Source organism: Muntiacus reevesi, chromosome 17 (genome assembly GCF_963930625.1).
Source record: "Muntiacus reevesi chromosome 17, mMunRee1.1, whole genome shotgun sequence".
In the NCBI taxonomy this organism is placed as follows: Eukaryota; Metazoa; Chordata; class Mammalia; order Artiodactyla; family Cervidae; genus Muntiacus; species Muntiacus reevesi.
In genome coordinates this window covers 5,916,811-5,938,224 of record NC_089265.1, presented here as the reverse complement: position 1 = coordinate 5,938,224, position 21,414 = coordinate 5,916,811, and the positions used below count along the sequence as shown (strand labels likewise).

The following is a 21,414-nucleotide window of genomic DNA, read 5'->3' as shown; positions in this document are numbered from 1 at the left end:
ACATTCTGGAAGAACTCCATGTCTTCTTTATCACCTGCTTCACCAAAACACAATTCTGATATGTAAATACAGCTTAAACATGTGAACAAGTCCCAAATGGGTGATGCATTGCTTGGAGAAAAGTTAAGAGATCTAAACAAAGGGAATTGTATCCACATTATGGAATTTATAGCTGAGGTACAGGTTCTTTTAAACTTCACAGTCCCTACAATTCATCATTTCCTTTGCAACATGCAAGTATCTCATTCATTAAAAGGCAATAAAAATGTAGAAAAGTCTCCTAATAGCTCTGATGTCTTTCTTTTCACTGGCTTTCTCAGAGATCTATAAACTATAAATAGTATAAGAAAAATGCTTTCTCCTTAAATTTCAGATACCTCCTGGTTTCTTTCATTTTTATGTCAGTAATCCAAATTTCTGTCAGATTTTACCTCAGACCCGCTAGTTTCTGTCATATTTTACCTGATACCCATTGATTTCAGCAGATTTTATATCTCAGAACCCTTCAGTTTTTTTTCAGATATTAACTAGGAATCACCTAGTTTCTGTTTTACCTTAGAATCCCCTAAATTGTTAGATTTTTACCTCAGAACTATCTAGTTTCTACCATATTTTACCTTAGCACCCCCAGATTCTGTCAGATTTTACCTCAGGATCCCCTACTTTCTGTCAGATTTTACCTCAGAACGCCTTAGTTTCTTTCAGATTTTACCTTAGGATCCTCTGGTTTATGTCAGATTTTATCTCATAAGCCTGGGTTTCTGTCAGATTTTACCTCATAAACCCTCTCGTTTCTGTCAGATTTCACCTCAGAACCCTATTCTCTTTCATATTTTATCTCAGAACCCTCTAGTTTCTGTCAGATTTACCTCAGAACCCTATTATTTATCAGATTTTTACCTCAGAATCCTCTACTTTTTGTCAGATTTTACCTCAAAACCTCCTACTTTCTCTGGTTGTTGTCAAATTTTACCTTAGTATGTTCTAGTTTCTGTCAGATTTTACCTCAGAAAATCCTGGTTTCTGTCTGATTTTACCTCAGAACCCCCTAGTTTCTGTCAGATTTTACTTCAGAATCTCCTACTTTCTGCAAGATTTTACCTCAAAATCCCCTAATTTCTGCCACGTTTCACCTTAGAACCCTCTACTTCCTGTCAGATTTTACTTCAGAATCCACTACTTTATGTTAGGTTTTGCCTTAGAACCCAGCTGCGTGGTTTTAACAGCCTCTGAAGAGTTTTTAGTCCTGTGGTAGCAACTTAGTGTCTTGAAGGAGTTCTCTTCTTTGTTGGGTGTCTGAATTTCAGATTGGCTGTTATATTAGTACTGTCTCTTTATCTTTTTTCCAGAAATAGTGAACATAATAGAGATTAGTATTAAAATCTAGAAGGTATTTAACCCTTATACTCACATGGGCTGTTTTTAAGTATTTTAACAATGATGCTATGAATATAGAGCAAGGTCATGGGAACAGGGTGTCTTCACTTGTATCAAGTCCTCCTGCAAGTCAGGATTTAAAGTTTTTTAAAAGAAGCATTTAAATGTTAAAATTTTTTTTAAATTCTAGGATAATTGCTTTTGAATATTGTGTTGGTTTCTGCTTTATGAATTGGCTATATGTATACATATATCTCCTTCCTCATAAGCCTCCCTCCCATCCATTCCCATCCCACCCCTCTAGTTAGTCACAGAGCCCCATGCTGAACTCCCTGTGCTATACAGTAGCTTCCCACTAATTATCTGTTTCATATATGTTAGTATATTTATGTCAGTGCTACTAGGAAGAAATAGAGAAGCAGATGTAGAGTATGGACCTGTGGACACAGCAGGGGAAGGAGAGGGTAGGATTTTTTTTTTTTTTTTAATGAGAATTTTCAAAGGTCATTCAAAAATAAATCATTCGTCTCATTGTCCTGGTATTTGTCCTGGTATCGCAGAGACTTTTCTCAATATATTCTGGCATCTCTGTTAATGCTTCAACATCTACACCTACAATATTTATTTCTTGTTACCTCCATACCAAAAATGAAACTGTGTATTTGCTTTTGGAAAAATTACTATGAATGTTCATTTTTCACATATTATCTTCATATATTGAGGAAGTCTTTGAAATGTTTCTGGCCTTTCCCAAATAAATCAGCCCAAAACAAACCTTTAGAAAACCTTCTCTTTATCACACATTATTCTCGTGAAATAAGTCAGACAAAGACAATATCATATGATACTACTTACTGTTGTTGTTCAGTCACTAAGTTATGTCCAACTTTTTGGTACCCCATGGACTGCAGTTTGCCCAGCTTCCTTGTCTTTCACTATCTCCCAGAGTTTGCTCAAACTCATGTTCATCGAGCTGGTGATGGTATCTGACCATTCTCATCTTCAGTAGCCCCCTTCCCTTCCTGCTCTGTATCTTTTCCAGCATCAGTTTTAAAGTCAAAATAAAAGGAGATAAGTGGCACTCTAACACTGAACTAGTTTTGTGCTACTTTTGTTGAGTCTATTCAACTTATTTAGTTTTCTATTAAAAGATTACTGGTAAGTCTTCTTTTAATATACTTATTTAAAAGTTTTTTTCCTAGTATCATTCTTTTAATTTTATGATCATCTGAGATTCTTTCAGGCTGACTTAATACTCTATAAATAACAAACCACTGCATAATTGATTAATTTATTTTTATAGTATATGAATTAATGTACCATACAGTACAATTACTCAATGTATTCTTCCCTCTCCTCCTCTTGTGAAGATGCTCACAGCTATTAAAAAGAATGCATTTGAATCAGTTCTAATGAGGTGGATGAACCTGGAGTCTATTATGCAGAGTGAAGTAAGCCAGAAAGTAAAACATCAATATAGTATATTAATGCATATATATGGAATTTAGAAAGATGGTAACGATGAACCTCTATGCGAGACAGCAAAAGAGACACAGATGTAGAGAACAGACGGACTCTGTGGGAGAAGGCGAGGGTGGGATGATTTGGGAGAATGGCATTGAAACATGTATATTACCATATGTGAAATAGATTGCCAGCCCAGGTTCGATGCATGAGGCAGGGTGCTCAGGGCTGGTGCACTGGGATGACCCTGAGGGATGGGATGGGGAGGGAGGTGGGAGGGAGGGTCAGGATGGGAAACACGTGTACACCCGTGGCTGATTCATGGGAATGTATGGCAAAACCACCACAATATTGTAAAGTAATTAGCCTCCAATTAAAATAAAAAGAAAAAACAAATAAATAAAAAGTAAATTCTAACAACAACAAAAAAATGAAGATGCTCACAACCATGCATTTTCATTTGAAAGGATCTCAATCCAGTATCATTTTTTCCATTTGGTCAAATGGAATATGGTTTGGTGGGCAATAGCATTCATCTGTATTAATTAGTTGTTGAGGGGAAATGCCTTTATTTTAGTCCTAGCCACTGGACTGCAAGAAAATTCCCTTGAGTCTACTTTTTCATCTATACAACTTTGGAAAAATTTATTTTGTATCTTAGAAAGTGTGAGAGGTTAATGATTCAAAATCATAGTTTTTGTTTGTTTTTTACCCTGGAATAGTTTATCACACTGTAGCCTATTCTGGACTCCCCAGGTGATTGAGTGGTAAAGAATTCATATGCCAATGCAGGAGACACAGGGAATGAGGGTTTGATTATTGGGTTGGGAAGATCTGCTAGTGGAGGAAATGGCAACCCACTCCAGTATCTCCCTGAGATAATCCCATGACAGAGGAGCCAAGTGGGCTACCGTCCATGGGCTTGCAAAGAGTAGGACATGAATGAGCCTGCACATGCATGCAGCTTAATTTGCCTCTCTCTGCATCTCACTGGATTCTCCAGCCCTTCCCCAACCCCCTGACCCAGACCTTGACTCTACTATCCTGATTACTCCATGGATCATCCCTCCAACTTGCTGAATGTGAACTGATGCTATAAATTTTCTTTCACTCACAGTGAGTCCTTAGCCTGGAACACATTTCTCTCCATTCATCCATCCTCTGCCTCCTGCAAACCCTAATTACATCTCCGCAGGATCTTCAAGTCCTCTAACAATATCTTCTCTGTCTTTCCTTTAAATAATAATAACACTGCCACTTATGAAGAGTTTATACCATCAGAGCTTGTAAAGCTTCCCCATCAAGGTCTCCTTTTATCAGAGAAGAATGAATACTATTCCAAGAGCAGGAAAGAGTGGGGTAGGTCTTATGTATTTTTTCAAACATTGTATATTTATTTTAAAATAGTGTTTTAAATTGATTCCTTTGAAAATTGGATGAAGATGTGGATCATCTGGACAACTCTCTGGGGAATATTTCTCTATGGCTGCCTAGAAGGAATCAGAAAGAGGTTAGTTGCTAACTTAAAGTTCCTACCACTAAGCTCCTTATATAATGAGTGAGATATAAATTAGCACTACTTCCCCACAGGGCTTCTCACTTAGTACTAGTGGTAAGGGATCCCCCTGCCAATGCAGGAGACACAGGACACAGGGGTTTGATACCTGAGTCAGGAAGATCCCCCGGAGAAGAGAGTGGCACCCCACTTCAGTATTCTTGCCTGGAGAATTCCATGGACAGAAGAGCCTGCCTGGCAGGCTACAGTCCACGGGGTCCCAAAGAGTCAGACACAACTGAGGGACTGCATACATGGTACATTAAATTACATGGGAAACAATGTCAAAACAGTAATAAAAAATCTCCTAACACTATTTTTATAGGAAAATATTAATATAAAAGTTGTAGAAATTATATAAAGTACCTAAAATTTGAAATGTCCTGTTATGCTGTTGGTCATCATTGTAGCTATTATCTTAAAATGTTGTATGTCACAGAAATAACCAAATTCTTTTAAGGTTCTTTTAGGGTTTGCTGCCTGCTCATATCTCCCTTTCAGAAGATTTACGACACTTTTGACTCCTTGATTATTTTCTAATGAGGGCTGAGTCCAGACCTGTATGAATCCCCACTATAATCCCAGGGCTTAAGGTGGACATACAAGCATCACTGAAAAAGTTAAGTAATATTCTGACACTTAATTAAAGGATGAGGTATTTGGAGCCTGTGTGGTTTAAGTAACTCACCCAAGGGCTGTACAGCTAATAATAGCAGAGTGACGCTCCAGCTCTTTCTGACTCCACACACAGGGGAATTAATGACCACACTATAGAGTTAGAAAAGGAACAAAGCATTCCTAAGTGATCAATGCAAAGAAATAGAGGAAAACAAGAATGGGAAAGACTAGAGATCTCTTCAACAAAACTAGAGATAGCAAGGGAATATTTCATGCAGAGATGGGCACAATAAAGAACAGAAACATTATGGACCTAACAGAAGCAGAAGACATTAAGAAGAAGTAGCAAGAATACACAGAAGAACAATGCAAAAAAGATCTTCATGATCCAGATAACCACGATGGTGTGATCACTCACCTAGAGCCAGACAACTTGGAGTGCAAAGTCAAGTGGGCCTTAGGAAACATCACTACAAACAAAGCTAGTGGAGGTGATGGAATTCCAGCTGAGCAATTTCAAATCCTAAAAGATGATGCAGTTAAAGTGTTGCACTCAATATGCCAACAAATTTAGAAAACTCACCAGAGGCCACAGGACTGGAAAAGGTCAGTTTTCATTCCAATCCCAAAGAAAGGCAATGCCAAAGAATGTTCAAATACCACACAATTGCATTCATCTCACAAGCTAGCAAAGTAATGCTCAAAATTCTCCAAGCTAGGCTTCAGCAGTACATGCGACAAGAACTTCCAGATGTTCAAGCTGGATTTAGAAAAGGCAGAGGAACCAGAGATCAAATTGCCAACATCCGTTAGATCATCATGTTTCATCTCCTTTACTGCCTTATAATAATTTCCACACCATTTCTGTCCTACTTTGTTGTTAAGTATTTTTCTATGCCCCACTTCTCCATCTAGAGTGTCGCCTTCTCTCTACAAGGATATAGGCCATGTTAGGTTTCATTGTTGAAAAACCTTGTTTTCTATTTTACACATTGCTGAAAAGGGTGCCCTGGACATACTGCTTACTCAGCCAAGATTTTAGGGAATGCTATATAGAAAGAAGGGGCTTCTCTTCCAATATTTTCAGACCCAAAAACAAGAGAGTTCCAGAAAAACATCTATTCTGCTTTATTGACTATGCCAAAGACTTTGACTGTGTGACTAACAACAAACTGGAAAATTCTTAAAGAGATGGAAATACCAGACCATCTTAACTGTTTCCTAAGAAATTTGTATGTAGGTCAAGAAGCAACAGTTAGAACTGGACTTGGAACATTGGACTGGGCTTCCCTGGTGACTCAGACAGTAAAGCATCTGCCTGCAATACAGGAGACCCAGGTTCGATCCCTGGGTCAGAAAGATCCCCTGGAGAAGGAAATGGCAACCCACTCCAGTACTCTTGCTTGGAAAATTCCATGGACTGTGGAGCCTGATAGGCTACAGTTCATGGGGTTGCAAAGAGCTGGGCACAAGTGAGCCACTTCACTCACTCATATAGAAAGAATGTATTGTGCAGGAATGCAAACACTTAAAGTTGGAGGATATAAAAATAATTTTTAAAATAAATGTTTATAATTATAAACATATATTGGTCATTGGTATATATTAAGATTATGAAATAAGGGTAAACTCTGCTCTTTGTGAGTCAAAGTTTGAACTCTAATAGTAATAAGGAAGATTTAATTTATTTAGTTTTAACACAAAGGCCAAAGAAAAACAAAAAGGCCGAGGAGAAACAAAAAGGCCAAATTGCTATCAATTTACTATGGTGTTTTGTATTTTGGTTGTTTATTAAAAGGTAATGATGTAGTGTTTAAAAAGTAAAATGAAATCCTCAGAGAGATAAAGATCTAGAACCCATAAAATTATATATATTATTGATATAATATACTCAGTATAAATTTTTATATAAACACATATAAACAGTATATATACATTTATATATATATGATAGTGTGTGTGTGTATATATATACACACACACTACTATCTTCTCCATTTTACAGGTAAAAATATTGAGATAAAATCAGTTTAGGAAACACAGGGACAGGCTTTGAGTTGAGGAGGAAATCTGCCTACAGAGCTCCTGCTCTGATTCCGATGCAGTATAGACACTCAGATGCTCACACTCCATATTTACGACTTTGCATGAGCCATACTCCTCCCTCAAATCTCTACCATCCTTACCACCAACTCAAATCTGATTCTTTTCCCAAGACCCACACTCCTCGTAAACCTACCTCAGAACACAGCTGATCATATTGATTTCTTTATTTCTCAAACACTTCTAATCTGTAGCATTCATTTTATTCTGGGTCATATATTGGTTGTTGTTGTTTTTGTCTATCATTTTGTCCTTCCAATAAGATCAAATCCCTAGGGATAGAAACTCCTTAGAACTCCTTATCAAAATGCTAAATACATAAGAATCCCTGTCTAAAAATCTGCTGACTGGAGTCTAACTAGAGCATTTACTGGATTAATATCATGGCTCCACACACGGAATATTCCAGACTCATAAGATCTACTTGACAAGAGTGCCTTGTTACTTCAGACATTGTGTAATTGATTTGTCACTATCACATGCTAGTCATTTCTGGCAGCAGTGGGGAAGAGAAAGTGCCTGCACACACTGAAATAAAACAAGGGTGACCTGGATAAACAGGCATCATTTACAACCCAACTCTCTTTTAGGAAAAGAGAAGGTGCTTCTCCATCACTCTGATAGACTGCATACGGTTGGATGATCCTTGGTGATTTTAGGGCTTGGCTTCTTTTACTGGGCCTTCCCTGGCGGCTCAGTGGTAAAACATCTGCTTGCAATGCAGGAGACACAAGAGACGCAGGTTCGATCCCTGGGTCAGGAAGATCCCCTGGAAGAGGAAATGGCAAACCCACTCCAGTATTTTTGCCAGGAAAATCCCATGGACATCCAATATAACTTAGTCAGACACTGCTGAGCACACCTGCTTTTGTGTATCAGCAATTCTTGGTATTCTGTATGCTGTAAGCATATCTCATTATCATTAACGGTGACTGAAAACCTAGGAGTCAAATACAGAATTCTATGTAGGAGTATATTAGAAAGATATTTTCCAGCGATCCAAACAATTATTAAGTATCCACTTTGGATTTAACAGTATCCTAAAATCTGTAGTAAAATTATGCAAGGAGCAAAAGACATAATTTTTGAACTCAAAGTTCATATAGGTGAATTTATCTGTGCTTTATAGGTTTAAAACATATAATTGAGAGTTAAAAACACTTGTTGAAAAATTAATGCAAAATGTCTTGTTTCTTAAAATGATTTTTTTGGGTAAGATATGAAAACTGGCTAATGTACAAAGCCAATACATAATTTTATCTTTTAAGAACTCATATATATGTGAATGTATGGATATGTGAGTATGTGTGTTTGTATGTATAGAGAAATTAGAGATATAAGATATCTTAGAGATATAAGAATAACTCAAGCAGATTTTTGTAGCACATTTATACATATTTATGCCTTTTGAAATACTGCCTAACACACATATCTGAAAACCAAAGAAGATTTGAGACAGTCATCTTGGCTCCTCTGGAAATATTTTATGATTTACAGTTTTCCATTTAAGGAATGATTTGGGTTGGAAAATTATACGATGCTCAAGTGATTACCTAAAAATGTCAGTGAAGAATCAGATAACCTACTTCCAATTTGATAAGTCAGTGTGATAGTGCTGAAGGAGCATCTTGCTTCTAAGGCTTACCTAAATCTATGTGTGGTAAATCTTATATTTTAAATGTATCATAAAGCATAAAGTACTTTCCCAAATATGATCTCATTTTGACTTTGGTCCAAACAGATATAAATATATTTCTATTCTGTATGCATATACTAGATTACACATTTATGTCAACTCAAGATAAAACAGAAAATACTTACATATTAAGTCTCATTTGATGAAATATAACAAACAGAAGCATTTATTATTTTTCTATTTACATGTTTTGTTTTTCCCTTAGCATTAGAGGTTCGAGGCATGATCATTTAGTGGTCATCTTCCTAATGTTTAATCCCCAAGGATTTGTGGGTCTTCTTTAGTCTTCAGCTGAAAAGAACAACAGTTCTTGGAAATATCAGGTTTTCACTATGATAGAAAACAGGCAGCACCTCTTGTCTTATCTAGAATGACATTGCCAGAACTAAATACTACATTAAAATTTGGGTTCGCTGTTTGTAAGAGGAAGCAATGACAAACGTGGATCCATAGTTACCTATGTCCTCACTTGGAAAACCCCTTACAAGCTCGTGCCCCATAGTGGGGAACATGGCCATCTTCCTTCGAGTCTAAGAATAATCGTGATAGTTACCAACAGTCACCAATAATCATGATCACAGGAGATCTTAGAAACAAAACCAGACATGGAACTACAGACTGGTTTCAAATTGGGAAAGGAGTCCGCCAAGGCTGTATATTGTCACCCTGCTTATTTAACTTATATGCAGAGTACATCATGTGAAATGCTGGGCTGGATGAAGCACAAACTGGGATCAAGATTGCTGGGAGAAATATCAGTAACCTCAGATATGCAGATGACAGCACCACTAAGGCAGAAAGTGAAGAGGAACTTAAGAGCCTCTTGATGAAGGTGAAAGAGGAGAGTGAAAAATCTGGCTTAAAACTCAATATTCAAAAAGTGATCATCATAGCTTCTGGTCCCAATACTTCATGGCAAATAGGTGGGGAAACAATGGAAACAGTGACAGACTATTTTCTTGGGCTCCAAAATCACGGCAGATGGTGACTGCAGCCATGAAATTAAAAGACGCTTGCTCCTTGGAAGAAAAACTGACAAACCTAGACAGCATACTAAAAAGCAAAGACATTACTTTGCTGACAAAGGTTCCTCTAGTCAAAGCTATGGTTTTTCCAGTAGTCAAGAGAGTTGGATCATAAAAAAAGCTGAGCGTGGAAGAATTGATGCTTTTGAACTGTGGTGTTGGAGAAGACTCTTGAGAGTCCCTTGGACGGCAAGGAGATCAAACCAGTCAAGCCTAAAGGAAATCAATCCTGAATATTCATTGGAAGGACTGATGCTGAAGCTGAAGCTCCAATACTTTGGCCACCTGATGTGAAGAGCCAACTCATTGGAAGGGAACTTGATGCTGGGAAAGACTGAAGGCAGGAGGAGAAGGAGACAACAGAGGACGAGATGTTTGGATGGCATCATTGACTCAAAGGACATGAGTTTGAGCAAGCTCCGAAACTTGGTGATGGACAGGGAAACCTGGTGTGCTGCAATCCATGGGGTGGCAAAGAGTCAGACACGATCGAGCGACTAAGAGCAACAAATCTTAAAAAGTGAAGACAACATTTAGCTTTGTGGAGCTAAATTCACAAAGTCACAGCTCTAACATTGAACATTAAAGGACTAAGCAATCATTGACAAAATCTAAAAGAGATTTCCTGGCTGAAACAGAAGCACATGTGAGCTGAGATTTCAAAGCCAAACTTAATATCCACCAACTGTTTCAAAGGAAACAGGAAGTGCAAACGACTCATAATTCTGAGCCTGCCCTATTGGTTAAAGAGACTTGGGATTTTGTGCATTACTGAAATGGTTGTAGTTCAATTGTTATTACTGGTCTACAAGACTCATCAGCATTTTGTTTCTTCATAACTTCCTGATGTCCCACAGTACAAATGTCAAAGGAAAGTATAACTGGAAACAGATTGACAAGTGACAAATTTAGTTTTGGAAATTACAGATTTGATTAGCTGGATAGTCTGTATTCAGTGATACAGCACACACATCTTTATACAGGTATTCTTTTCCTGGTGGTTCAGTTGATAAAGAATCTGCCTGCAATTCAGGAGTCCTGGATTTGATCCCTGGGTTGGGAAGATCGCCTGAAGAAGGGGAATGATAACCCACTCCAGTATTCTTGCCTGGAGAATTCCATTGACAGAGGAGCTTGGTGGGCTACAGTTCATGGGGCCTCAAAGAGTCAGACATGACTGGGCAACTAATGCTTTCCCTTTATTATTTTTCACAGACTTCTGAACTATGGTGAACATTCATCCTGAAATGGAGAAAATATTAGGAGTTGAAAGTTGAAGTTTGTTTCCTCTTGTCTGTTAGATCCTTTTGGGTCATTATTTAAGGGAGTCAAAGACCATTACAGAAAGCTAATAACCTTTAGAACTCTCAGATTATACTGATATTACTGATGGGAGAGTTAAGCCAAATTGCTTTCTCAAAATGGTTCTGGGAACACACCACTTCCAGTAATGGTCCTGTCTGCCAGACCTAAAAGCAGGGAGGACAGAGATGCACTTAAAGGCAATTATCCATCAACACTGGAAAATATGGTTACTAGATTAAGAGAGTTGAGTTAGATGCAATATATCTTGATTGCAGCAAAGCAGTTGATATAATATTATTCAATTTACCAGCTAGATTAATTTAAATTGGTTTAGGCAGAAGTATAGTCAAATAAGCTATCAGCTATCCAGAGGGCCATAAATAATAAAAAACAATAAACACATTTGTTTTACATGCCACTAATTTAGTTATTTTCCCGCAGAACTCTTCTTGTGTTCAGAATATAAGTTAGATAACGTAGGCCACCCTCCAGTTATCTATTGTTTCCTAAGATCTTTTAGGAATCCCATCTGTTCCATAAAGTTGCAAGGACCAATTATAGTACCATCAACAACTCCCCATTTAGTCAGGTCTGGCTTTATTTATTCATATTCAGTTTTCAGATTCCCCTTGTATTTCTTTTTGATGTCTGGACTTTCTCCTAATGTAAAATGCCAGGAGCAGAAGTGCTAGGCAGTGGGCAAAGGGCAAAGGGGCAAAACACCCTTTGCTTCCATAAAAAATAAAGGTACTGACTGTGGATTCTCCAGGGTGCTTTGGTGGAAATGACAGTGACAGGAAAGTTCAGCAGAGGCGGTGCTTTTCTCAGCTAGGAGAATTTCCTGTAACTTTCAGGCTGTGAAACTGGTAGTTTCCAAAAATATGGAATCCATGTTTATTATATTAGAAGGAAGACAAAAATGTTTGATGTTATCATTTAAACTACTGAAAGGAAAGTGTGAAAAACAAAAAATGCAGTGATTCTTAACAGGCGTGTCTTCCATGGTGGATAAGGTGGGTGGTGGGAGAAATGTAAGAATTTCAAGAGTGGGATGTGAGGGCATTTGTGGAACTGAGGGTACCACCTCCACAGGAGGCAGAAGGGGAACCAGGAGCATACTTATCTCTGTCAAATTCCCTTTTTTTTTCAATGCTGATATCTCACAACTGGTTGCCTTGGAAAAGTAATACAATGCTATTCTTATATTTGTTCTTGAATGTTAGAACATTCACATTAGGGATTTATCAAATGTACTGGGTCTGCTTACCTATATTATTTGAAATGACATATAACAAAAGATATACTTGCCTCTTCTCTATTCTTTTTTTCTGCCACACCATGTAGCATATGGAATCTTAGTATCCTCAACCAGGGATCCAGCCCACACCCCCTGCATTAGAAATGTGGAGTCTTAACCATTAGACCACCAGGGAAGTCCCTACCTTTTCTCTACTTGAGGGGGAAAAAGACAAAATAAATGTGGCAGAAACCTTGAGAGAGAACTATTGTAAATGAGTTTTAAATGTAGCTGAGCATGGATACAGCAGAGCAGAAAAAATTTATTTCTTCATTACTTTTTTTTCTTTGAAGTCTTACTCATACACATAAATAGCTGAAAACTCACTATTGGTGTGATTTTAGGCAAATTATTTAATTCTGAACCATTTCCTCCTCTGTAATATATTCTTTCCATTCAACTGGCTAGCTGGGCTGTGTTTGTATGTATGTGTCTTTATGGTCTAAATACTTTGCCCTCTTTTGTTATATAAATAAGGCATATTTATTATTTCAAAAATCTGAAAATATATAACATATAAAAGTAAAACGAATTAAAGCAATTGTGCTAATGTCCATTGTTGGGTTACCTTTTTGCATATTTGTTTGACTTGGGCTTCCCTGGTGGCTCAGAGGTTAAAGCGTCTGCTTCCACTGCAGGAGACCCGGGTTCAATCCCTGGGTCAGGAAAATCCCCTGGAGAAGGAAATGGTAACCCACTCCAGAATCCCATGGACGGAGGGGCCTGGTAGGCTACAGTCCATGGGGTTGCAAAGAGTCGGACACGACTGAGCGACTTCACTTTCTTTCTTTTCTTTGCCTTGATTTATGTGGATTTTATTTTCATTGTTTTATTCTACTTTAATCATCTTTTTCTAACGTTCAAACTTCCTTCCTTGGTTTCATTTTCTAAAACAATTTCATATTTTTGCTCAGTTTTCTAGTCCCTAATTCTTGTTCTTAATCTATAATCCCACTAGGATTACTCTGTTTTAATCTTTACTTAATGAGCTTTAAATGGATCAGTATCCACTCTCCCTTTGCCTTTATGTTTTTATGTCTGTCATCATTTCCTAGCCTTGTGCTGTGCTTAGGTGCTCAGTCATGTCTGATTGTTTGTGACCCATGGACTGTAGCCTACCAGGCTCTTCCATCCATGAGGATTCTCCAGGCAAGAATACTGGAGTGGGTTGCCATGCTCTCCTCCAGGAGATCTTCCCAAGACAGGGATCAAATCCAGATCTCCCACATTGCAGGCAGATTCTTTACCATCTGAGCCCCTGGGGAAGCCCTCTGAGCTACCAGGGAAGCCCACCACATGAGCTTTTGCCAACTTGGGCTTCTGCAATGCTTGGCCTCCACCTTTCTGGGGCTGAGCCAAAGTTACTTCAGCCAGGTTAGATCCAAGTCACAGCATATGTTGGGAGAATGTGTAATTTCCTTGGTTCTGTCTTGCCGCAACAAAAATTTGAAATGGCGGACTTTATTCGGTAAACAAAGGATAATACACCCTCGAGGCATGAGAGTGAGTCTATCCAAAGGAAAGCCTTAATACCTTTTTTTCAGGTTGGTTTTCTCTGTCTCTCCACATTCATTCTCTGCTCTCTTCTGCCTTTTATTTGTGCCCCAAGAGAAAGAAGATTGGGGAGTGGAGAAGAGAAGCTCCTCTTTACCTGGCCATGCTGTTCCTTTCCTGGGCTGACTCCCTCTGTGAAGGGTGGCCCTCAGGGGTTTAGGAGACCAAATTTTAAAGATACCTCCTCCCCTTTCAAGTCCAGAAGTGGTCATGGTCCCCACTTTTGACCAGTCCCTCTGGTTCTCTGGACTCTTCCCATTTCTCTGTCATTGATTCTTCTTTATAAGTCTTTCAGTTAAACATTTGGAGAATCCCATTTATTTCATGATGAAGTGCTGATGGAAATAATCTTTATCCTGTTAATCTTTTTTAAAAATGTTTAAAGCCTTTGATTTTTTTTTGCATTGTAGTTAAATTCTCTTATGTTAAATAGTGACTTTTTAAAACAATGTTGAATCTTCTAATTTTGCCATATGTTATTCTTTTAGTTAACCATCCATTAATACATTTTAACTTTTGCATCTCTGATATTGTGATTTATGCTCAACTTTATAATGACCTACAAAAAGCATGAGCACAGTTGGTAGATGCCAGGGGCTGAGGGTAATGGGGACTTAGAGTTTAATGGGAATAGAGTTTCAATTTAGGTGGTTTCAGTGGTAACGAATTCACCTGCCAGTGCAGGATATGCTGGTAACGTGAGTTCAATCCTGACCTCTGGAAGATCCCCTGGAGGGGGAAATGGCAACCCACTCCAGTGCTCTTGCCTGAAAAGTCCCTTGGACAGAGAAGCCGGGTGGGCTACAGTCTATGGGGCTGCAGAGAGTCAGATTCGACTGAGTAGGTATGAGTTTCAGTCTAGGAAGGTGAAAAATTCAAGAGATGGATGATGGTGAGTGTTGCAAAACAATGTGAATGTACTCAGTGCCCCTGAAGTGTATGGTTAAATATGATTAAAATAGTAAGCTTATGTGTGATTTTTACCACAGTTTAAAACAAAAAGAAAAACTTTAAAAAGACAAGATACAGAGGGCGACAGTAACAAAGAGACCTCACACATAAACAGGAACATAGCCTTTTACCTACTTTCCTCAATCAATTTCTAACCCCTTTAACAATTATGTCCCTAAAAGTATACTAACCCTGAGATACACAGGGACCCACAGATGTAGTCTCCATAGGGCAGTTTATTCTGTTTATACAAGTTCTCCACTTTTCTAACACTATATAGTTTCCATACTATGCAATCTCTGTATTTGGAACTGCCTGTTTTCATATCTGCAGTCTCTGACACATAGAACCAGTGGTTTTGGCAAAGTATATCACTGTGTCACAAACAAGCACAGCTTGACATGAGCCTTTATCCTCCAGGACTAGAGGGAGGATAAAGAACTGCCAGCAGTGCACTGAACCAAGAGGCAGACTGGAGAGGGAGTAGCACTTGACATTCTAAGATATGAAATCAGCCGCAGAACAAACTGAGCCTGAAAGAGCTGAAAGTGGCTCATGTAGGGATTATGCGTCTTCATCTGCTAATTCTGGCAGGAGAAGATGGAGGGCTGCTGCAGAACAACCAGAAGTGACCTCTACCTCCTAGAGTACAGGGTCTGGGAGATTCCTACAGCAGTCAGCAAAATCACAGAGAGAAGGGAGTATAAACCTTCAGATAGTTGACTAAGAAAGTGTACACCAGACAGCCCTTCAGTAGAAAGAATCAAAGAGAGTCCACTCACACTTAAACAGATCTTTCCTTCAAAAATACATAATTTTAAAATTTAAAAAAAGCACCTCCCTGGGACTTATTAATAGAAAGATGAGGCGATTGACTAAAGAAAGCTGGAGCAGGTATTTAAAGAATCAGCTTGATATTTTAAGTAAAGTCACTGAAAATAATGACTAAAAACAAAATAGGAAAGGCAAGAAAAGATAATATGCTGAGAAAGGATTATTTTGATACCAATCAGCTAGAAATAGAGTTAATAGAGATACTGGAGCAGCTTGGGAATGCCAGGTCTGGGATGGACCTGAGCAAGAAGAAGACCTCGGATTAGCTCTGTGAAGACTGCAGCTCTCGTCCTTCCACTCCTGACCCCAACCCCAACTGCCCCCTGTCCCCAATCCCCTTGAATCCACTTCATTCTGCTCGCAATGCATATGGACCAATCCATGAGGCATGGAAGGCTGACAGAAACACATGCAGGGTTCACAGTTTAAAGGTCCAAGGACCCAGAGACAGCCTAACTGATCTCTTACCCTCAAGGGGAAAAGGACTGATATTTCCCGCCTTTTGTCCTCCACAAACCAGACAATGCCAGTGAAGGAATAAGTAATTCATGGAAAGGAATAGGCCTGGAGAGCAACTTTCGGCGTCGCTGGTGTAGGTGGGTGAAGAAGGAGCGGGCCCTCGCTCTTCTGTTTCAGTGCCTCGCGCTCTCTCGGGCAACATGGCAGGTGTGGAGGAGGCAGCGTCCTGCGGGAGCCACTTGAATGGCGACCTGGATCCAGGCGGCAGGGAGGAGGGAGCTGCCTCGACGGCTGAGGAGGCGGCCAAGAATAAAAGACGGAAGAAGAAGAAGAGTAAAGGGGCTCCCCCAGGGCAACAGGAGCCTGATAAAGAAGCAGGAGCCTCAGTTGATGAGGTGCAAGACAATTGGAAAAACAAGCATTGGAAGAGAAAGAAAGAGATGATGATGATGATGATGGAGATGGTGATGGAGATGGAGCAGCTGGAAAGAAGAAGAAGAGAGGACCAAAAGTTCAAACATACCCTCCCTCAGTTCCAATATGTGACCTGTATCCTAATGGTGTATTTCCCAAAGGACAAGAATGCGAATATCCACCCACACAAGATGGGCGAACAGCTGCTTGGAGAACTACAAGTGAAGAAAAGAAAGCATTAGATCAAGCTAATGAAGAGATTTGGAATGATTTTCGAGAAGCTGCAGAAGCACATCGACAAGTTAGAAAATATGTTATGAGCTGGATCAAGCCTGGGATGACAATGATAGAAATCTGTGAGAAGTTGGAAGACTGTTCACAAAAATTAATAAAAGAAAATGGATTAAACGGAGGCCTGGCATTTCCTACTGGGTGTTCTCTGAATAACTGTGCTGCCCGTTATACTCCCAATGCTGGTGACACAACAGTATTACAGTATGATGACATCTGTAAGATAGACTTTGAAACACATACAAGTGGTAGGATTATCGATTGTGCTTTTACTATCACTTTTAACCCCAAATATGATACATTATTAAAAGCTGTAAAAGATGCCACTAACACTGGAATAAAGTGTGCCGGAATTGATGTTCATTTCTGTGATGTTGGTGAGGCTATCCAAGAAGTTATGGAATCCTATGAAGTTGAAATAGATGGGAGGACATATCAAGTGAAACCAATCTGTAATCTAAATGGACATTCAATTGGGCCATATAGAATACATGCTGGGAAAACAGTACCCATTGTGAAAGGAGGAGAGGCAACAAGAATGGAGGAAGGAGAAGTATATGCCATTGAAACCTTTGGTAGCACAGGAAAAGGTGTGGTTCATGATGATATGGAATGTTCACATTACATGAAAAATTTTGATGTTGGACATGTGCCAATAAGGCTTCCAAGAACAAAACACTTGTTAAATGCCATCAATGAAAACTTGGCACTCTTGCCTTCTGCCACAGATGGCTGGATCATTTGGGAGAAAGTAAATACTTGATGGCTCTGTAGAATCTGTGTGACTTGGGCATTGTAGACCCATATCCACCATTATGTGACATTAAACGATCATATACAGCACAGTTTGAACACACCATACTTTTGCATCCAACATGTAAAGAAGTTGTCAGCCGAGGACACGATTATTAAACTTGGTCCAAAGCCACCACAACACCTTTTATTTTCTAAGCTTTGTTGGAATACATTATACCAGATTTAATTTGCAGCATGTTGTCTTAACAGTGGACCTATGTAATACTTTTATCCTTGTTTAAAAAAGAAAGAATTTGATCAAAGGCAAACCATTAATGTTATTAACCAAGGAAAAAGCTTCCAGGACTTTGAAATGTTAACCATTTTCTGTCTGTAAAGTTCCAAATAGTTAGGAATGACTTATACATTTTGTTTCAAACACCTAAGAGATGCTTTTCAGATATTTATATTGCCATATTCTTTTTTTTTTTTTTTTGTCCTTTCCTTCTTTTTTTTCCCATTTGTTTTTATTAGTTGGAGGCTAATTACTTTACAATACTGTAGTGGTTTTTGCCATACATTGACATGAATCAGCCATGGATCCACATGTGTTCCCCTTCCCGATCCTCCCTCCCGCCTCCCTCTCCATCCCATGCCTCTGGGTCTTCCCAGTGCACCAGCCCTGAGCACTTGTCTCATGCATCCAACCTGGGCTGGTGATCTGTTTTATCCTTGATAGTATACTTATTTCAATGCTATTCTCTCAGGACATCCCACCCTCGCCTTCTCCCAGAGTCTGAAAGTCTGTTCTGTACATCTGTGTCTCTTTTTCTGTTTTGCATATAGGGTTATTGCTACCATCTTTTTAAATTCCATATATATGCGTTAGTATACTATATTGGTCTTTATCTTTCTGGCTTACTTCACTCTGTATAATGGGCTTCAGTTTCATCCATCTCATTAGAACTGACTCAAATGAATTCTTTTTAATGGATGAGTAATATTCCATAGTGTATATGTACCACAGCTTCCTTATCCATTCGTCTGCTGATGGGTATCTAGGTTGCTTCCATGTCCTTGCTATTATAAACAGTGCCACGATGAACACGGGGGTGCACGTGTCTCTTTCAGATCTGGTTTCCTCGGTGTGTATGCACGGGAGTGGGATTGCTGGGTCATATGGTAGTTCTATTTCCAGTTTTTTAAGGAATGCCATATTCGTAATTCGATGCTTTGAATGACTACATCCAGTTCTGCACCTATATACCCTGTGGTATTGCTTTTTAACCTTCCTGGAATCCATTTTCTAAAAAATAAAGACATTTTCAGATCTGAAAAAAAAAAAACAAAAAAAAAAACACGGAACAGGCCTGTGATACAAAAGATTCCAGGAAAGATGATGCGAAAGTATGAATGAAAAGGTAGCTGAATGAGATTCGGAGAGAACAGAAAGGAATTCCATCACTAAATACAACTTTAGAAACAGTTTTCAGAAGAATGAGGCTGAGAAAAAAATACAGTTATGACCCAAATTTGAGTTTGCTCAGAATGAATTAGAATCACTTCAGTTCAGTTGTTCAGTCGTGTCCGACTCTGCGACCCCATGAATCGCAGCACGCCAGACCTCCCTGTCCATCACCAACTCCTGGAGTTTACTCAAACTCATGTCCATCGAGTTGGTGAGGCCATCCAGCCATCTCATCCTCTGTTGTCCCCTTCTCCTCCTGCCTCCAATCCCTCCCAGCATCAGGGTCTTTTCTAATGAGTCAACTCTGCATGAGGTGGCCAAAGTATTGAAGTTTCAGCTTCAGCATCAGTCCTTCCAATGAACACCCAGGACTGATCTCCTTTAGGATGGACTGGTTGGATCTCTTTGCAGTCCAGGGACTCTCAAGAGTCTTCTCCAACACTACAGTTCAAAAGCATCAATTTTTCGGTGCTCAGCTTTCATCACATTCCAACTCTCACATCCATACATGACCACTGGAAAAACCATAGCCTTGACCAGACAGACCTTTGTTGGCAAAGTAATGTCTCTGTTTTTTAATATGCTATCTAGGTTGGTCATAATTTTCCTTCCAAGGAGCAAGCATCTTTTAATTTCATGGCTGCAATCACCATCTGCAGTGATACTGGAAACCAAAACAACCAAGTCTGACACTATTTCCACTGTTTCCCCATCCATTTCCCATGAAGTGATGGGACCAGATGCCATGATCTTAGTTTTCGGAATGTTAAGCTTTAAGTCAACTTTTTCACTCTCCTCTTTCACTTTCATTGAGAGGCTTTTTACTTCCTTTTCACTCTCTGCCATAACGGTGGTGTTATCTGCATACCTGAGGTTACTGATATTTCTTCCAGCAATCTTGATTCCAGCTTGTGCTTCTTCCAGCCCAGCGGTTCTCATGATGTACTCTGCATATAAGTTAAATAAGCAAGGTGACAATATACAGCCTTGACATACTCCTTTTCCTATTTGGAACCAGTCTGTTGTTCCATTTCCAGTTCTAACTGCTGCTTCCTGACCTGCATATAGGTTTCTCAAGAAGCAGGTCAGGTGATCTGGTATTCCCATCTCTTTCAGAATTTTCCACAGTTTATTGTGATCCACACAGTCAAAGGCTTTGACATAGTCAATAAAGCAGAAATAGATGTTTCTCTGGAACTCTCTTGCATTTTTGATGATCCAGAGGATATTGGCAATTTGATCTCTGCTTTCTCTGCCTTTTCTAAAATCAGCTTGAACATCTGAAAGTTCACGGTTCACATTTTAAAGTCTGGCTTGGAGAATTTTGAGCATTACTTTACTAGCGTGTGAGATGAGTGCAATCATGCGGTAGTTTGAGCATTCTTTGGGATTGCCTTTCTTTGGGATTGGAATGAAAACTGACCTTTTCCAGTCCTCTGGCCACTGCTGAGTTTTCCAAATTTGCTGGCATATTGAGTGCAGTACTTTCACAGCATCATCTTTCAGGATTTGAAATAGCTCAACTGGAATTCCATCACCTCCACTAGCTTTGTTCATAGTGATGCTTTCTAAGGCCCACTTGACTTCACATTCCAGGATGTCTGGCTCTAGGTGAGTGGTCACACCATCGTGATTATCTGGGTCATGAAGATCTTTTTTGTACAGTTCTTCTGTATATTCTTGCCACCTCTTCTTAATATCTTCTGCTTCTGTTAGGTCCATACCATTTCTGTCCTTTATCGAACACATCTTTGCATGAAATATTCCCTTGGTATCTCTAATTTTCTTGACGAGACCTCTAGTCTTTCCCATTCTATTGTTTTCCTCTATTTTTTGCATTGATAGCTGAGGAAGTCTTTCTTATCTCTCCTTGCTATTCTTTGGAACTCTGCATTCAAATGGGAATATCTTTCCTTTTCTCCTTTGCTTTTTGCTTCTCTTCTTTTCACAGCTATTTGTAAGGCCTCCTCAGACAACCATTTTGCCTTTTTGCATTTCTTTTCCATGGGGGTGGTCTTGATCCCTGTCTCCTGTACAATGTCACAAACCTTCGTCCATAGTTCATCAGGCTCTCTGTCTATCAGACCTAGTCCCTTAAATCTATTTCTCACTTCCACTGTATAATTATAAGGGATTTGATTTAGGTCATACCTGAATGGTCTAGTGGTTTTCCCTACTTTCTTCAATTTAAGTATGAATTTGGCAATAAGGCGTTCATGATCTGAGCCACAGTCAGCTCCCAGTCTTGTTTTTGCTGACTGTATAGAG

At 39.1% G+C, this 21,414-nt stretch overlaps 1 pseudogene; it reads left to right on the top strand.

The window, feature by feature from the left end:
• The first annotated feature begins 16,360 nt into the window (after positions 1-16,360).
• On the top strand, positions 16,361-17,855 carry LOC136148644 (methionine aminopeptidase 2 pseudogene; annotated as a pseudogene).
• The last annotated feature ends 3,559 nt before the right edge of the window (positions 17,856-21,414 follow it).